This window comes from Camelus ferus, chromosome 5, assembly GCF_009834535.1.
Source record: "Camelus ferus isolate YT-003-E chromosome 5, BCGSAC_Cfer_1.0, whole genome shotgun sequence".
NCBI lineage: Eukaryota > Metazoa > Chordata > Mammalia > Artiodactyla > Camelidae > Camelus > Camelus ferus.
In genome coordinates, this window is record NC_045700.1 from 15,649,797 (window position 1) to 15,668,072 (window position 18,276).

An 18,276-nucleotide genomic window follows, 5' to 3' on the forward strand; every position below is an offset into this window, starting at 1 on the left:
TGCAGGACACCAGAGGTAGGATGAAGGGTTAGTGTCAAAGGTCAACTGAGGGACAGAAAAGGTGGATAAGGGTGGAGGGAGGGGAGTGGACTTCTGACCCGGCCAATGTCACTATTTGGGCCAGGACTGGCCTTGCGTGGGCATGACTTGTGTGAGCCAGATTGGCTTTCTAAGAAAAATGAAATTTTTCTCTGAGAAAGATGAGCACAGACAGGCTGAGAGAACACATACTTCAAAGTGAGGACCCTTTTAGATTCTCCCAGTTGCCTCTAGACCTCAGAGTAAATCTCTTCATTTCCTCAGAAGAGAAATATTTTTTCAAGTTTCAAAAAAAATTATTCTAGGAGTCACGTGTTTCACAATACCATTAACGCACTCTTGCCGTTAAAGGGATTAAACCGCAAGGAGGACTAAGGAGAGATGATTATATTCACACACGCATCACAGACACATTCCCTGGAAAGCACCAGCATGAAGAGGGAGGCACAGAACATTTAGGTTCAAAGACTCTATGGAAAACCATTGCATCTGCTCTGTAGAACAATAAGCAAACTGAAAGTTGCACACTATTTATCAAACAGGCTCCCCCTTGTCAAACATAACTAACATCCGGCTTCTCAAAAATAAAAAAAAAAGTAAAGAGTGAAATGTCATAGTAAAAACTAATGAAGCAAAACTTTTTGTTTCCAGACAACAAAACTCAAATTTACTAACAGAAACTGTCTTGTATTTCAGTGGAATGAATTATGTCTTCCTCTCTCCTTCCTCTGTGTAATACCATCACCTCACACACAGTTTATTCCTCCACACACTTCATGTCCAGATTTCAGGGATTAGCAAATGTGATGCCATCATTAGAAGCAAAATGAAAGAGATGTGTTTATAGAGGAAAGCGCTCTGATCTGGGACCTGCTGAATTAGGCGTTTAAAATTACAACTCAATGAGCCTTGGCTTCATATATGCAATTGAGGATTCAGGTGGCCTCCCTGAGGGCAGGGCCGGTGCCCCAGTATTTCTGTGGGTTCATCGTTCTGGCAAAGAATTCTGGATGCCACACGCGATGACTAATCTACGTGCACCTGAATGGTGGGCCTCTCCCACCTCACAAGGTCTGGTTTGGGCAAGAGGCTTATAAAACTTTCTGACAATCAACCTCCAGCTGCTCTCACCAGTCACAAGCCATAGGGAGGCGATTCGCAGCCTTTGTTAGCAGCCAGTGCGGTATGGCTCCCCATCAATGTTGGCTGAACTTCCTCTTCCTCTCTTTGGAAACCTCAGTCCTCTCATGCTTATGCTGCTCCATCCTCAAAGTCACTAAGCAGCGTACGTGTGATCCTGACCCCAGGCCTGGAATTAAGCAAATCTGTCTTTGAGGCAGATTGGAGGTTTTGCTCCTTCTCAGGCTGTGTCCTGTGAAAGATCAGGGAGAAGATGCCCTGGGGTTCATCACTGTTCACTCCCTTTTCCAAGAAAAGGAGATTTTTTTCCTCCCTAGACTTCATGCCCTTAATAGTGACCTTTCCCTTCGCTTGTGCAATAATCCCCCTCCCTTTAGTAAATCCTTCCCGCAAACCGTACTGAGGACCACCTTAGAGTTTAGCATCACCCACGCCCAGGCTAGTGAATTACCTAGGATGTTCTGTCCAGCTGTGCATGCTATTGCTAGGAAGAACCAATAGACGTTTACCTTTAACTCTCTGAGCCCCTCCAGAAGAGCAGCTCTCTCTTCCCTTTAGACTAGGGAGGACAAGTCTCTTCCACTTGGATCTAGCTACCCATCTGTTTCAGGAAGAAATTTCCTTCTCAACAACACACTTCTCTTCTAGATTTGGGCCTTCATCTAGAGCTGATCCTATAATTCTTTCACCAGTGCCTCCTTCTTAGGCCCCTTCTAACTGGATAAAGCCCCCTCATTAGTCTTCTCACACTCTCAAATCTCTCTTAACTGAGCACACGCTAGTTGCCTTCCAATGGTGGAGAATGTCTTGTCTTGTCTTTTCTTTTCTTTTCTTTTCTTTTCTTTTCTTTTCTTTCCTTTTCTTTCTTTCCTTTCCTTTTCTTTTCTTTTCTTTTCTTTTCTTTTCTTTTCTTTTCTTTTCTTTTCTTCTTTCACATCCCCTCTCCTCCTCCCACCACCCATCTCCATCCCATCTCCAACTAACATCAAGTCACACAGATGGCAAACTGATCACGAAATAAGCATTCTTTTCTCTATGCTGTTGGTCTTTAGGGAAAGAACCATCTCCCAAGCACATTACAGTAAGAGCCACACAACTGGACAAGTCATCAGCCTCAGGAAAACACTCATTAGACTTTCTGCCTAGGGCAAAATTAACTGTCTTTCCCCTGCTCAGAGATACTCAGACGGCTCCTGAAATTCCATTAAGGATAGACATCACCCCCCAGGTCAAAAGGCACTCCAACAGCTAGATTTCAAACTCCCTAGGTGGGGCAACACCAAATTCATAAATTCAGTCACTTTCTATCCCAATGCCCTTCCTACAGTTGGAGGAATGGAGGTGGGGGTGGTGATGGTTGTATTGCCACAGCTTTGCAGGCAGTGGAGAGTAGTGCTCACCTGGCAACGGGACAAATCCCTCAGAGGAACCCCTTGTAAGTGGAAAAATCCCCTGTTCCAACTTCCACTCCCATTTCAAGTGTAGATGCTCATTCAGAAACACACTGCTCCCATAATCTTACATTCTCTTTGGCATTTTAGAGTTTACCCACCATAATTTCTCCTGTTCCAAAATGAGATCATATTGGTATTCTTCTAGGGTGTGGGGAATGTTTTAAGAAGACAGAAGGAGCCCAGGGGAGGCCAGCACTGAGAAATGAGCCAGATGAAATGAAAATATCTGAAAAAGAAATGGATCATAGTCTGAAAGCCAACATTTTAAGAGCAGGCACGTAAATGAACACAGGAAGTCTAAAAAGGGAAACAGGTCTAAGGTCTGAAAGATCAGCACAGGCAGGAAAGAAAATGCTTCGGAATGTGGCCATTAAGTGCAAGTCAGGGCAGCTGGCTCTCCAGGATCAAAAGCCTGGCTAGGCGTGCAGGGAAGCACGGTGATTCCCCCCAAGAAGGACTGGGCCGTGTAGTCAGGCACAGGTACAAGAGAAATGAGCAGGAGGTGTCAGGGTTCTGCTTTCTGCACAAGTCTGGCACACAGTATCAATAAATACCCAACACGCCTCGAATGAATGAATGAATGAATGAACACATGAATTCAGAATGAGGTAGGTATCAGAAATGATGAATGATCTCTCCTACATGGCAGCTGCTGCCTCAAATTCAGTCTCCTCAAACTCATAAAAGTAAATAATGTATAAAGGCAATAGTGTAGAAATTGGGGAAAAATTCTAATAAATGGTGACTGACACCTGAACCTCAGTATGTTTATACCTGACGAAAACCCCAGGAGATGTGGCATCACTATTCCCCCACTCACAGGAACCAGGGAGTCATCCTCAAGGCCCCCTTCTTCCCCACTAGCCGGAGTCTTATGCCACCAAGTTCTCTTGCGTCTACCTTCTAAATACACTCGAAATAGATGCCCTTGTCTCCATCCTCACGACCACTGTTGCTAAACTTCTATCTTTATCAAGCCTCACCGAGACCCTTGCAGAGACCTCCTCACCAAGCTGCCTGCTTCATTCCTCTCTCACCTACCCTCCAAATTGCAGCTGCAGTGATCTTTCTAAAACGCAGATCTGATCGCCACTCTCCTGCTTAAAACCTGCCAGTGGCTTCCTACTGTCTACAGAATCAAGCCCAGAGCATTTAGGGATTATATAACTTTCCTATCTCATCTCTTTTTTTTTAAAAAAAACTTAATTAAAAAAATTGTTTTCTCCTTAATGGAGGCACTGGGGATTGAACCCAGGACCTTGATGCATGCCAAGCACTCACTCTCCCATTGAGCTATACCCCCCCACCCCCCACCAATCTCGTCTCCTGTATCTCCCTGCTTGATCACATGGAGACAACAAATATAAAAGGGAGAAAGGCCTAATGATAAGAGTGGGTCTGCAGCAGCACTAGATACCACTGGGGATTCCTGTGTGAAATAAAGCCAGCATTGCTGCTGACACACCCCATTCCTATAAGGAACTTGGATTCGGGGTGGGGGGGGGCGTGGGCAAGTACATACAACTCACAGCTCTGTAGAGAGGCCAGAAATCAATTCTGGGCACTGTGTTCATCTAGCAGCATGGGCAGAAAAGCCCTAGATATCAGACATAATGTTCAGGAGTTCCCTGAATAAAAGGTATCAGAGAAATCTAACAAATAAACCAAAAATCCTACAGGTGAGCGCCTCATCCTGTTTTTTGGAGACATTGCAATTTGTTCCCATACGCTGGGCTTTCTCATTCACTACCATAAGCTACTAGAAACTCGTATCATCCTATTATTCCTTATTTTGACTTAACACTGCCAAAATAATACATAACCCAAAGAGAAAGCCTGTCACAAAACCCAGCATTACTATAATTTCCAGAGCTGAATATAAATTCTTTGGGATTCATCAGAGTTTCAAATTATTAAGTGTATCTATGGATTCTGAAAAGCATACAAGCTTCAGAAAGTGTAGCAAAAATGCTATAACAACGTCATGTAATTCTTGGTGCAGGCTGCAGCAAAGAATTTTGCCAGCGACTATGCTATTGAAAATTCACTAAGCAAGTAAGAAAAAAGACATTACTCCCCATACTATCCCTCACCAGGATTGAAAACTGGGAGGAAAAGGAAGGGAAAAATACTCAACCAAAGCATTTCATAAAGAGCCTCAAGGTAGAGCCAGGGGAAGACAGAAAATGGGTTTAAGTAGCACTTTTGATTTCTGCCTGGCTAGACACCCACCGCCCCCCTTAGTTCCCTGGAAAGCATCTACAGACCACCTACCATGCACCGAGCAGTGTGAGGCTGGGAGTACAGGCAGTGGTCTGAGTGTTGTACAGAGTTCATGACATGTGAGGACAGTGATCTACAGGAAGCCAGAAGGCAGGGTACCGAGAAGAAGCAGGGGAGGGCTGGGCTGGACTCAGGATGGCGCCAGCCCATGTGTAAGCCCCGGACTGGCCTTGATGGCAGAAATTAAGTGAAAACTCTGACCTGGGCAGCTAGCAAGACAAACAGGCGCCTGGTGGTGCATTCACAACCACTCTAAATACCAGCAAGTACAGGGAGAACAAGCTTGGACAAAAGCAGGGTTTCCCAAGATGTGTTATGTACATCGCTAGGGTTTTGTAGAGTAATTGTAGGCAGCTCACGGAAAAATATACTTATACCGTCATAGCTATATATTTATTTCAGTATATATTAAAAAAATAAAAAATAAAACTAATCTTGTATAATTGTTTCACAATAAAACCAACCTGGTTTCATGAATAGTCTTGCTTATGGTATGCTAAGTTAAAAAAAGAGCTGACATGAAGAAAAATTATAACTAAAGTCAGCGACAGCACAGGTCTCACTAGGATAAGGAAAATCATGAAGGTTATACCAAAACGACGAAAGTTTGGAAAACTCTGAACTTAACCAAAGAGATAAGATAAGGCATGTCAGTGGACTGAAAAAATATCCAGTGCTGACGTTAAAATGATCCTCTCAACGAGGTTTCTTTTTCTTGTTAGGTAAACTACAGACATAAAACAATCTGGGTTCTTATGTAAGTCTCAAATTTTCACAGAATAACCAGTTTGGAGAATCTGAATTCAACTTCCTAGCTTCTTGGGGATGCCATTTTTTTTTTTTTTTTTGCATCTAATTGCCTGAAGTCAGATAGAAAGAGCTGACTTCCCTGGCAAGCCTGCAATCACAGGCGTGGGGTGTGGCACGTCTGAGCAGCAGGTGAGCTGCCGGTATAATTAACCTGTCCGACCTTCCTTCCCAGGCCTCCTCGTCAGGGCATAGGGAGCAGTCCACACCCCAGAAAGGGCATCAGAGGGAAAGCAGCATGTGCCATCTCGGAAATTAACTGAAACCAACAAAAACCTCCCCCTATTCCGCCTCACCCCGATTCAGAACATCTTAACTGCAGAGAGGCTAAGCTCATTAGGTGCTGCTCAACTGTTGTCAGAAGATTATCAAGTATTAAATTTAAAACCTATACAGTCTTCATACTTCCTGATAAGTTTGTAAGGGTATATTTCCAGAAGTCCTATCTGGAATGATTGTGAAGTGGTGATGTGTTAAGGAGCTTATCCCACCAATGCGGATGTGAGCAATTTGTTTCTAATTATTTCAATCAACGAGCTTTACAAGAAATCCTAATAATAAAGTAACTTCTGCCACAGAAGAATAAATCCTGGTGCTCTCAATATCCAGATAACATAATTGTGCTATTAAGAGCTGCTTCATCAGTAACAGCGGTCTTTGTACAATGATAGAACTCTATTTACCTAAGATGCCAATGGTGCCTCATGCAAAATAGGGTTTATGTATAACATTAGTTGAATTCACAGCATGAATTCATATTCCACCTTTGCATTGGTCAAAAAAAACACTATTTCACACTCCATTGCCCTAAGAAATAAATTAATAAAGCTCACCGCTTTTCCTGTGAATCCCAACGTGCGTATCTCTCTCGGTACAAAATAATATCTTCTTAGTCTTGCCCTTGCGTGTCCTCTGAAGCATTCACGGAGAGAGAATTAGTTTTTGGACCACCCCACCCTGCATCTGACCTCCAGATGTATTTCACCAAACTGGGCTCCAGCCAAAGCTGGGGAAGAAATTCTGGCACCAGTGATGGTTTCATTCTTTCATGTCAAATGAAGGGAGGAAAGATACCAGGATTTTTTTTCTCTCTTCAAAATCCCACAAAATACCAAGTCTCAACGTTCCAGAATAAAACCGCAGCAATACACCCCTGGCTCAGTGTAGGCAGGGACCACTGCCTCTGCACTTACTCACTTTTGTGTCCACAGTGTCTGTCACAGGTAGATACTCAATACTTAGCACATAGTAGGGTGCTCAGCAAATACTTATGGAATCAATGAATAAGCATTATTAATGTGACAGCCCAGATCTGAGAAGGTGATACACTGTGAAGTCAGGACACTTCAAACTGCAGTAAAATGTATTTACCAGGAATCTCACACCCATCTCTGTGTAAGGTATTTTGGAAATGGAAAAGAATCAAAAGTAGGATTTATAATTAGATGAAGGGAACCAGCCTAACACAATGAATACACCAGCAAGCAAATAAGCATATGCACTTATTTGGAAAGATGTTTAAAATATTATATTTTAAATGTCAGAAAAAGCCAAGTGCAGAAGTACAAGAGAGAAAAGGAGAGAGAAAATCTACTTTTGGCCTCTTTGTGTCTTATCTAGCGGGACCTAAAGTCTAATTCCTTTTAGAAAGAAAAAAAAGGTATTTATTTGTTTTTCGTTCTGAATTTATGTGAATACACAGACAAGATTGACTCAGCATGGGAAAAAGTCTAAAAGTTCACACCAAACTCATGAAACTGTGTAATGATGTTCTTAAATCCAAAGGGTAGAGTTTGGGAAAGGATGTCCTCCCTTTCTCTTTTATGTATTTCTGCATTGCCTGAATTTCTTACAGTGAAAAAGTACCATTTTTGTAGTTGAATGAAACAATTTTTACAAGAAGGTACAGTTAAGTAACCACACCATGAGGCACGTATTGAGAGTTCTAGGAGCTCAATGCAACTTTGACCGGAATACAATTAATCAAAGACCTCAATCAACTAGCATTCTTTCCCCTTTGTTTTACTCTTAGGAAAAAGAAGCAAATCATATAAAAATAAATTAGTTTCAAGAATTTAGGAAGCAGTATTATTTGTCAAAAGTAACTAGTTTGGGGTCTGGCCCAACTATCAACCATTCAGCTCTTCAAGTCATGCACCTCCATCTTCGTCTGTGTATAGTTATTACTGCTGTTTAGACATTTTCGGTTCTGTGTGTGGTCCCAGACAAGCACTTTCTCAGAGTCAAAAGCTCCATCTAGACCCACTGAATCAGAATCTCTAGGATCAGAATCCATGAATCTGGATTTTAACAAGATCCCCAGCTGATACGTATGTCCATTAGTTGAGAAGGACTAATTTGGAAGGCTAACTCTGAGATTCTGCATGATTCTTCACATATAAAGAAAGATAGATTTCATTTCATTGAATTTTCCTTTTGCAAACAGAAAAGTAGACGTTTTATATTTTCTGCAGGAAGTGTGAAAGAGTGTTAACCAGTAAACAAAGTGAACCAGACATATGGTCATCCCCTCCCTATTACCCCACCAAATTGTTGGAAACGACACTGGAACTTAACACAGTAAAACAAGAAGAGATAGCAGAAATTTGCAGCTTCTGAGTAAGTTTGGGAAAGTATAATCCTGTGATTCCTTCTTTTAGCCACCAGAAAGTGCTCATGCATTGGCAGGGCAAATACAGGATCCAGTTCTCAGAACTGGGATGACAAGGCATCACATTTAAGATGCAACCACTTCCCATCCCATACCAACGACAGACGTCACCAATCAATTATGGTACATTGTTCTCCCAGCCAAGATGCTGCAGCAGAACCCTCAACAGAGAACCACAGGTAACCATGGCCCATGAATAAAAGTTAGCATTTAAGAACAAATGCTTGTCCATCCCTATTTAAAAGTTGCTAGAAATGATAAGTAACATGATTAAGCGATGATAAATGAATGACAGGTACTTTAAGGCTCCACTGGGTGAGCAAACCAAACATGAGAGATTAGGAAATGGCCAAAGATTTCCCCCTCTATCTAGAAACATATTTATCTTCCCCAAGCTGTTTGATTTGTGGAGACTGAGATTAGAAATTAGGATCAATGAGATGTTAGAGCCAGAAGGACTCTTACAGACTATCTAGTTCAACTGCTTCTCTCACATAGGAGGAAATATTGATCTAGAGAAATCACAATGACCAAGTCACACAGCTAGTTATGATGGAGCCCATCTGGGAATCAATTCTATCTAACCAGGATTTCTCCCACTGTACCAATGGCTCCTAAAACCACAGCAGCCACTGGTAGGATAAACTGGGTACATATATGCATTTGAAGAAAGACAGAGAATAACATCAACCCCTAGTTCCAGAGATAAACCAAACTAGCATAATGGCAGATCATTCTTTTTGGTACAAGGCTGTAGTCAGCCATCAGGAGTGAAGATAAGCTTCAGAATGCAAGGTTCCTCTAGGTGGCAATGCACAACTACTTCTAGGAGCCTGGTATATGGGGATATCGGGGGGGATGTTTCACAGGTCAGCTTTGAGGCTGTACTTGCTGAACATCTGTTCTTAGGTCTCCCAGAGATGCTCAAACTGAAGACATTCAACATTAACTCAGGGTTTGCACTGTACACCCATGCCAAAGCAACATGAAGCTAGTCTTCCTCTTCTAGTTATGCAGGACTGAAGACTAGGGGGCATCCCTGACTCCTCCCTTTCTTCAACCTCAAGTCCAATCAACTTTGCCATGCATTTCATCCCTGGATATCTTGGAAATTATCCACATCTCTCTATCTCCCCCATGACTATGGTGGTCTTACATACTGTCCTCTCTTGCCTAGACTTCTGCAATAACTTACCAACCTATCTTCTCACATTTATTTTGTCCCACTCCCCAATGTGCCCACCACACAGTAGCCAGAGTAACTTTTTTCCAAATCAAAATCCTATGTCACTCACCTCCACTTAAAACCATTCAATACCTTCTCATAAGCTTTAACATGACCCTCAAGTGCCTACAAGATCTGGCCCCACCCACATCTCCTGCCTCTCTGCATGTCAGCACGCTGCTCCTCTCTCAGTTCCCTGGCTCTTCACGATTCCATTTACCACAGGGCCCTTACACATGCTACCTCCTCTTTCTGGTTCCTTTTCCATCCATCACATCTCAGCTTCAAACTCACTTCCTCCAAGAAGGCTTTTCAGATTCACCAGTGTAGGTCACTGCTCTGTAATATACTCTCCTGGGTATTTGTTTCCTTAGGAGGACTTGTATGAGTTTATAATTATACATTCATTAGGACATTATTTGATAAATGTCTGTCTCCTCATCCATCACCCTGTTCTCACTAGTCTGCAAACTCTGTGAGAACAGGTCTGGGGTCTGGGTCCTTTGTAGCTCACCACTTTATTCTCAGTGCCTACTGCAAAGCCAACACATAGTAGCCAGTAAACAGGAAAAAACAGAGGAAGGGAGGGAGGAAGGGAAAATAAATGCTTGGTGTTTAAGTTTATCCCACTGTTTATGAAGCAACTAGTATAATAATTATTTGCATCTTCGGGGGACATATAAGAAGGATGCATTCTAGGACTTCTAAGGGAAAGTAGCTCCTTAAGCTCTGTCAGTCGCCCATAAAACTCACCAGCATATTTCTGCAAAGTGGTCTGTTCTTGAGAGCTGTGTATATCCTAAGATCCAAGCCAAGCCATTCCTCTGGGTTCAGACATGACCGCCATGATGTATTATGTCTTGTCATCTCAGACTTACTCTCCCACCCAGTGTCAGCCTCATAATTCGAGGCAGAGGTTCCAAGTACCTAGGCACGCACGTCAGTCGCCGGTATGGGATAATGACTAGCCTGAGCACTGTCAGCAACAGAGGCCACCAGCGGGCAGTTCCTGCTGCTCTCGGGTTGACTAGACTCAGCATGGATGGACAACAGGGTACACCAGGATCTCCTGCTCCTTATCATAGTGCTTGAAGCAGTTTCTAAACATCCAAATATGATCATTAACTGTCCTGAATGAGCCACCCATGCCACAGCCAACTGGATCAAAGTGTTTTCCAGAGTTAAAACAATGAAAACGTTCGGTCCTGTGCTTGCTCATAAATTCACGTGGGTACAGGTTCTCTCTTCCCCACTCCCTTACTCCACCCCCTCGCCCTTATTTGTTCTCTCTCTCTGTGTTTTTGTTTTCCAGAGAACTTGTGTTGAGCAACAAACTAGATTATTTTCATACAAAATTACTTTGTTTTTTTTATCAAAGTGAATATCTAATGGCTTGTTCAACAGTAGAATCCTGAAATCGAAATGAACCTTCTAGAAGGCTTTGTGACAACAGTATGGCTTCCAGGCCACCAAAGTAACATCTTGACTGTTCCCTTATGTCGAGAATACTTGAAGCATCTCGATCAAATTCTCGGCACCGAAGCTGCCTTCTACTTTACCCCAACTTATACCCAGAATAAAGAATGGGTGGTGACATTCATATGGTGACACTTGTCTATCCGTAGAAGTATGGAAAGAAATTAGACTGTGGCCTCTGGGCAATTCTTGGCAACCAGACCCACTGTTGTCAATACCTGGGTCCACATACCTATACCTCACAGGACAAGTCCATGCCTGGAACCCTTCAGACTCCAGGAGAGAGAAGACAGTTTCCAGCGGCATCTGTTTTAAAAGTGGAGACTATTTTAGCCCCTGGGAATGTTCTGGGTACCAGTCAGTGATGACTAACTCCTTGACTTTCCGGATTAATGTACTTATTACACGCCTACCAGGGAGGACGCAGAACCACATACACACATCTGATGCCTGGAGGAACGTGACCTATTTCCACTCCAGTTCTGCCTTTTAACCCAGCTCCCTGCAGTTAATTCTTTCTTAGGAAAAGAGCTTCTCCTGGTTTTTTATGAAATATGTTCTTTCTAAGCTTAATTTTCCCTGTTCCCTAAAACTACACTGCTTGATGTTTTCTTGGCTCCTTTTCCATTCCCCCAGCCAGGACCTCCCCACCTCCTTACCCTCCCCAGCTGCTTCTTGTTTCCTCTAGAGCAGTGGTTCTGCACCCTGGCTTCGCAGTGCAATCACTTGTAGACTTGAAAATAGACACACACGAGCTGGCACCTGTGTCTCGGCCCCACTCCAGGACAAGTCAGTCAGATCTTTGAGGAGTGGGGCTTGGTCACTGAGAACTGTTTGTAGGCTCTTCAGGAACTGCATTGTACAATCAAGGGTGAGAACCACCACCTTAAAACTTCTTTACCTAATTGTACCTTTTCACTTTCATTCACTCATTCAGAATTTATTTATGGATAATTTAGTCATTATTGAAAATTTTATATACACCTGTGTTTGGTCCTTCAGCACATCTAGAGGTACAGACGTATCCTTCTTTTAGGTTGACATTCTGAATATTCTCAGCCTCCAGGTTCTCACTTGCAGTCTCTCCCCTCTCCCTCAGAAAGCTCTCTGCCTCTATCATAGTGCCAATTACCATCTACTTCCTGGGAGCCCCCAAGTCTAAATATTCAGTCCAGATACCCACCTTGATATACGGACTACTATATCTAACTACATAGTGGACTTTTGCTTTGGCTGATCCATGGACAAGCAAATTCAATGCACCATAATATGTTTCGACTGTCCACTGAACCCAGTTCTTGTGCATCCTCTTAGTTGGTGGCCCCATCATCCATCTGGTCACCCAAGTTTCAAACTTGAGAGTCTTACTTCCCATCCCTCTCCCCTAGCACTTCATCCTCTAAATTTGTTGTCGTCTCCAAAACACTGTGTCCATCCACACAGCCCGTGCCCAGTGCCCTGAGTCAGGCCTCATCATTTCTCTCTAAGGATGTTGATGGGTTTCTCTGACTTTATTTTGCTAACTAGTTCCATCTTCAGCAGAATCACCAGGGTAAATCATCTAAAGGGAAATGTGACTCATGCCACTGGTCTTCCTTTGCTCAAAAGTAAAATTTAAGGTCCTTAACCAGGCATGCAATGCCCTCCAAGGTCGGACACGACCTAACTCTCCAGCCTCAACTAGTATGAATGACACAACCACAATTTCGGTTACAACATAACATGGCTTGCAGCTTCCCTTTGCCAGCTGGGGTCTTCCTCACTCCCACCCCCATGGCTTTGCTCAGGTACTTCTGTCTGCAAAACTGAAACTCCCACCATACAAACACTCTGTGATTAACTGATTTGTCATTATGATAAATGCCTATCTCAACTATTATACCAGTAAAAAATAAGAGTGTAATTAGGGGTCTTTGTTTCTGTCTTCCCCATTAGATGGTCAACTCCCTAAAGACAGTAACTATGACTGTACTGTTATTGGTTTTTTATGTTTTTCTTTACATTTTCAAAATCTAGCACAACAGCTGGTACATCTCAAGTACTCAGTAGCTACGCATGGAATGAATGAACACTGCCTCCCTTTAAAAAGCTTAAAATCTAATAAATTTATTTTATGTTCATCTATCAAAGTCCATAAATAGCTTTTTTTTCTCCCAAACTCTTAACATGTACCCCAAAGGTCCATTACACTCAATATACAAATAAGAAAATTTAACTCAACATTGGGAAAATTTAGCTCACTACAGCTTTCCAAGAATTTAGAGGGACCGTGTATTCTATTGTCTTAAGACTGATGTAAAACGACACTCTGAGAAGGCTACAGAGCCTAAAACTGACCTTGTAGCTTTCCATAATTTGATTGTTTTTCAGAAACAGCTCTCAGCAGAAAATGGACTAGAATCATCTCAGTATAGAAACCAAGTTATACAATCAGACAAGTAATGAGGCTGGTCTGCTGAATTAAGAGCTATTGATTGGCCTGACAATCCCGCATTCAAATAAACCAGCTCTTTTTAGAAACTAGACTTTTGGATGTTATGCCAAAGATGTGAATGAGTGGAACAGACCTTTCCAAAGGAGCGATTATACATGATGCTTACTTTGTTAGAGATTTGAGTAGAAACCACTGAGCCATTGAGTAATAAACTCAGTTAGACCTTGTTAAAATCCTACAGCCAGCAGCATTTTGAGAACTTGTTGGTTCCGCCTCTTCATTCCAACCTGTTTGAACCTGAGTTGAGCACATGAAAGCTTTCAGTTATCAAACAAGTGCTTATAGATGCACATTGTTTCATGCTCATCTGCACCTGCCTAGCAGTCATCATCAGAAGCCCTAGAAATATTCAGAGAACCACTGCACTACAAGCCACAGTTAATAAAAAATTCTTGCAGTTTTAATTACAAACTAAACCCAAGCATGTTTCAACTCTATAAAATGGATCTGGAATATCTGGGGGACTGCTGCTGTTTATAACCACACATCAATTATATTCATCTTTCACACTGAGTTAGTGAAGCATTACAGACAGATGTAAGGCCAGCAGGTTTTGATATTTATAAAAATATTAGTTCTAACACTTGAATTCTGTGTAACCCAGCCTCCAAAACAAATAGAGACTAATCGGTAACATTTTCACTCGCCTTTCCCCTACCATGGGGATCTTGTCTAAGTCATCTTGCTATCTATGAAGCCAAACAAAGGAAAACTAGGAAGCTTGGTGCTATAAATATTGGGAAGGAAAATTGCTATGCTTTGTTTAAAGGTCATTAGTGGTAGAAAGAAACCAAGACGTCAACCAAGTATCACAGCTTCTCCTTGCCTCTGAATTCTGACTACCAAGAAACAAGATGAAAGATGATGTAAGAGATTCTTATTAGGGATCTTGGTCTCCATTTGCTTATTCTTTCACTGGGCACCCATTTGTGACCTGGCCTTGTACTGGGCACTCAGCACACAAAGACACGTTAGAAAGAGCCCTGCCATCTTTCCAGAGATGCTTTCTATATAATGGGTGATTCACACAGGCAATCACACAGCTTGGTAAGCGTGAGGATGTAGACATGCAATCTTCACTCACTCTTTCAACAAATATTCTGGCCTGACTTTAGGAAGTCAGATACTGTATTAGGTACCAGTGAACCAAATCCAGTCCTTGTCTTTAAATAGGTACCAGTGAACCAAATCCAGTCCTTGTCTTTAAATTGTCTGTAAGATGTATTCAGACAGTAAATACCCAATTACAAAATGGTGAGATAGGGCTATGGTAGGTCAAGGGCATGGAAACATCTAGCAAGGGCCCCCAACTCAGATGTGAGGGTCCAAGGAAATTCTCTGAGGAGATGGGCCACCCAAGAGAAGAGCTAAAAATGGATCTGCATCAGTCAGGTGAAAGAGGTGGGTGTGGGGGTACAGGATGTAGGCTGAGGGAGCTGCAGGTCAGGGGACTTAGAAACCAGCAAGGACATACACACTGTAATGATTTAAAGACTAGGGTTGGCTTTTGGCTTTTGGCTTGAAAGGGGCCAAGATGCAGTCTTCTTCAGTCATTCCAAATCTGGGTTCATCCAACACCAGCCACCTCCATCATGCTGCCTAAGTTCAACCCCAGTGAGATTAAAGCCATATACCTGAGATACACTGCTGGGGAAGTTGGTGCCACACCTGCCTTGGCCCCCCAAATTGGCTCCCTGGGTCTGTTTCCAAAAAGGCTGGTGATGACATAGCCAAGGCCACCGGTGGTTGGAAGGGTCTCAGGATTACAGTGAGACTGATCATTCAGAACAGACAGGCCCAGACTGACATGGTACCTTCTGCCTCTGCTCTGATCATCAAAGCCCTCAAGGAACCACCAAGAGACAGAGAGAAGCAGAAAAATATTAAGCACAGGGGAAACATCACATTTGATGAGGCTGTCAACATGGCCTGATAGATGCAGCACTGATCCTTAGCTAGAGAACTCTCTGGAACCATTAAAGAAATCCCGGGACTGCCCAGGCTGTGGGTTGCACTGTTGATGGCCACCACTCTCATGATGTCATGGATAACATCAACGGTGGCGTGGTGGAATGCCCAGCTAGTTAAGAATTACAAAGAAAAATGATTTAATAAAGGGTTATTTGACAAACAAACAAACAAATAAAATAAACAAACAAACCCATAAAGACTAAAGTTGGCATTACTATAGTGTTCACCCCAAAGGGGTTTTGTGGAGCAAAAGGAATATTAGAACATTAGAAGAAATATTAGAACCCTGCAGTATGGAGTTTGGAAAAGTTTATCCTAACCTTGCAAATGAACCCAATAAATAAGTAGTGATGTTTTTCACAGAAATCCAGGTGCCATTCTGGAGGAGGAACCTCCAAAACTATAATACAGATTTACATCATATACAGGGAAATACAGGTCAGTTCATCAAAGAGGTCACCAGGAAGGTGTCAGGAGAAAACAGACCAAAGAAACTACAGTTCCTTGGCCTCAAAGATAGAACCAGGGAGATAGGATCGAAGTTTTAAATCATACGTGAAAATGCCAAATGCAGGGTCTGGCTGGTTTCAGTGGACAGAAATATTTAAAAGGCAAATTTATCTCCTTGGTCTTGAAATAATACAAGAGATTATTCCTACTACTCCCCTTGAATTTTTTTATTGAAGTCTAGTTGATTTATAATGTTATGTTAGTTTCTGGTGTACAGCATAGTGATTCAGATATATATATATATATATATATTCAGTTATATATGTATGTATATTCTTTTTCATTACAGGTTGTTACAAGATATTGAACATAGTTCCCTGTGCTATACAACAGGACCCTGTTGTTTATCTATTTTATATATAGTAGTTTGCATCTGCTAATTCCAAAGTCCTAATTTATCCTCCCTGCCACCACCTTTCCCCTTTGGTAACCATTAGCTTGTTTTCTAAGCCTGTGAGTCTGTTTCTGTTTTGTAAATAAGTTCATTTGTGTCATTTTTCTAGATTCCACATATAAGTGATATCATATGACTCCCCTTGAATTATTAAATGAGATAAATAAAATCCTTAGCAGTGTGTCTGCCAATAGTAAATACTCCCTACATGTTAGCTGCTAGTATTGTTACAGTTATTATCATCCATGAGACACCAGTTAGTAACTTACGTAATGCATTCGTCCAGATGGGAAGAACATTTCTTTTTTTTTTATCATTTTAAAAATATTTAAAAAAATTTTTGTTTTGTTTTTTTTTTTTTTTGGAGGGAGAGGTTATTAGGTTTGTTTATTTATTTGTTTGTTTATTAGTGGAAGAACTGGGGATTGAACTCAGAACCCTATGCATGCTAAGTACACACTGTACCTCTGAGTTATACCCTCCCTCCATGAAAAGCATGTCTTACTTAAGAACAGACGGCTCAGACGAACACATTAAAGATGACTAAAGGGTTGATGAGGGATCCAGGCTGAGATGTGTGAGGAGCATGCCTGTGGCACCTGCCAGTCTCCATCTCCATGGTGCTGTCCACTTGGGACAGGTGGACGGGCTGGAAGGATTACGTAACGAGCTCAATGTCCTCCACAGACTTTTGTTCACACAAACTCTCTCTGACACTATGAGGAGGGCTCTTTTGTTCACATATAATGGCCGAGGCTAAAGATTCCTTGAAAACCGAATAGCCAAGGCTTGTTGGGGTCAGAACACGTAAGACTAAGTAAAACTTTCACATTGAATCAACGGTGTTGGTTACCATTTGGCTTTGTGGTTAACAAGCAGGAGAGAGACTGCCCTTCAGTAATTTTATCTAAGTTGTGTATATCAATAGAAAATTATCCTATTTTCATCCAAACACCTTCCATTTTCCTCAAGACCCAAACCGTCACACACATAACAAAGATAAATTATCCCCCTACCCAGCACATCATTTTTATGTCTCTTTCCCTCCCTCTATCCCTCAAATGTTCTTTTTCTTTTAATTTTCACATCCATTGCCCATGGGAATATCGTGAAGGAGTAGCTAAATCACCAAGACATGTAAAATCTGATGGACATGGCCAGCAACATTGGCAAGCTGGGGGTAGTCATAAAAATTCTGCTTGGAATTTAATCAAAGTAGATAAAGTTCAATGAACTTTGCCCATTCCAATAAAAGGTAGAAACAAAATTGGTAAGCATAAAGCAAAACTCCAACTAAATGTACAACGTGGTTGCACGGGGTTTTTAAATGTTCAGAGGTACCTGTTTACGCCACCTCAGCTCACCCAGCCACGTCGACCGGCTGGCTCTACTGAATAAGAATCACCTATCCCACGCTGGTCCTTCCGTCTCCCGAAACCGATAGTGGGTCCTGCAAGCTTCTCACATCAAAATGAGATTTAGGGTATTAGCCTTGGCTTCTGATCATCTGAGTAAAGACATAGAGTGTATTAGTTTCCTAGGGTGGCAGTAAAAACGTACCACGAATGCATGGCTTAAACAAAAGAAATTTACTTTCTCCCAGTTCTGGAGGCCAGGAGTCTAGACCAAGGTGTGGGCAGGGCTGGTTCCTTCTGAGACTCTGTTACAGGTCTTTCTCCCAGCTTCTAGGGGTTTGCTGACATCACCCACCTCTGCCCTCATCTCCACATGGCATTTGCCTCATTTGTGTCTGTGCTCATTTCTCCTTTTTATAAAGACACCACTTAGATTGGATTAGGGCCCATCCTGATG

General features: G+C 42.2%; 1 protein-coding gene and 1 pseudogene across 2 annotated transcripts in view; one reads left to right on the forward strand and one right to left on the reverse strand.

The window, feature by feature from the left end:
* The window catches only part of NCKAP5 (NCK associated protein 5), an 829,955-nt gene that overhangs the window by 657,807 nt on the left and 153,872 nt on the right, over window positions 1-18,276 (reverse strand). The gene's annotated exons all lie outside the window — the stretch shown is intronic.
* On the forward strand, window positions 14,859-16,261 carry LOC106729937 (annotated as a pseudogene).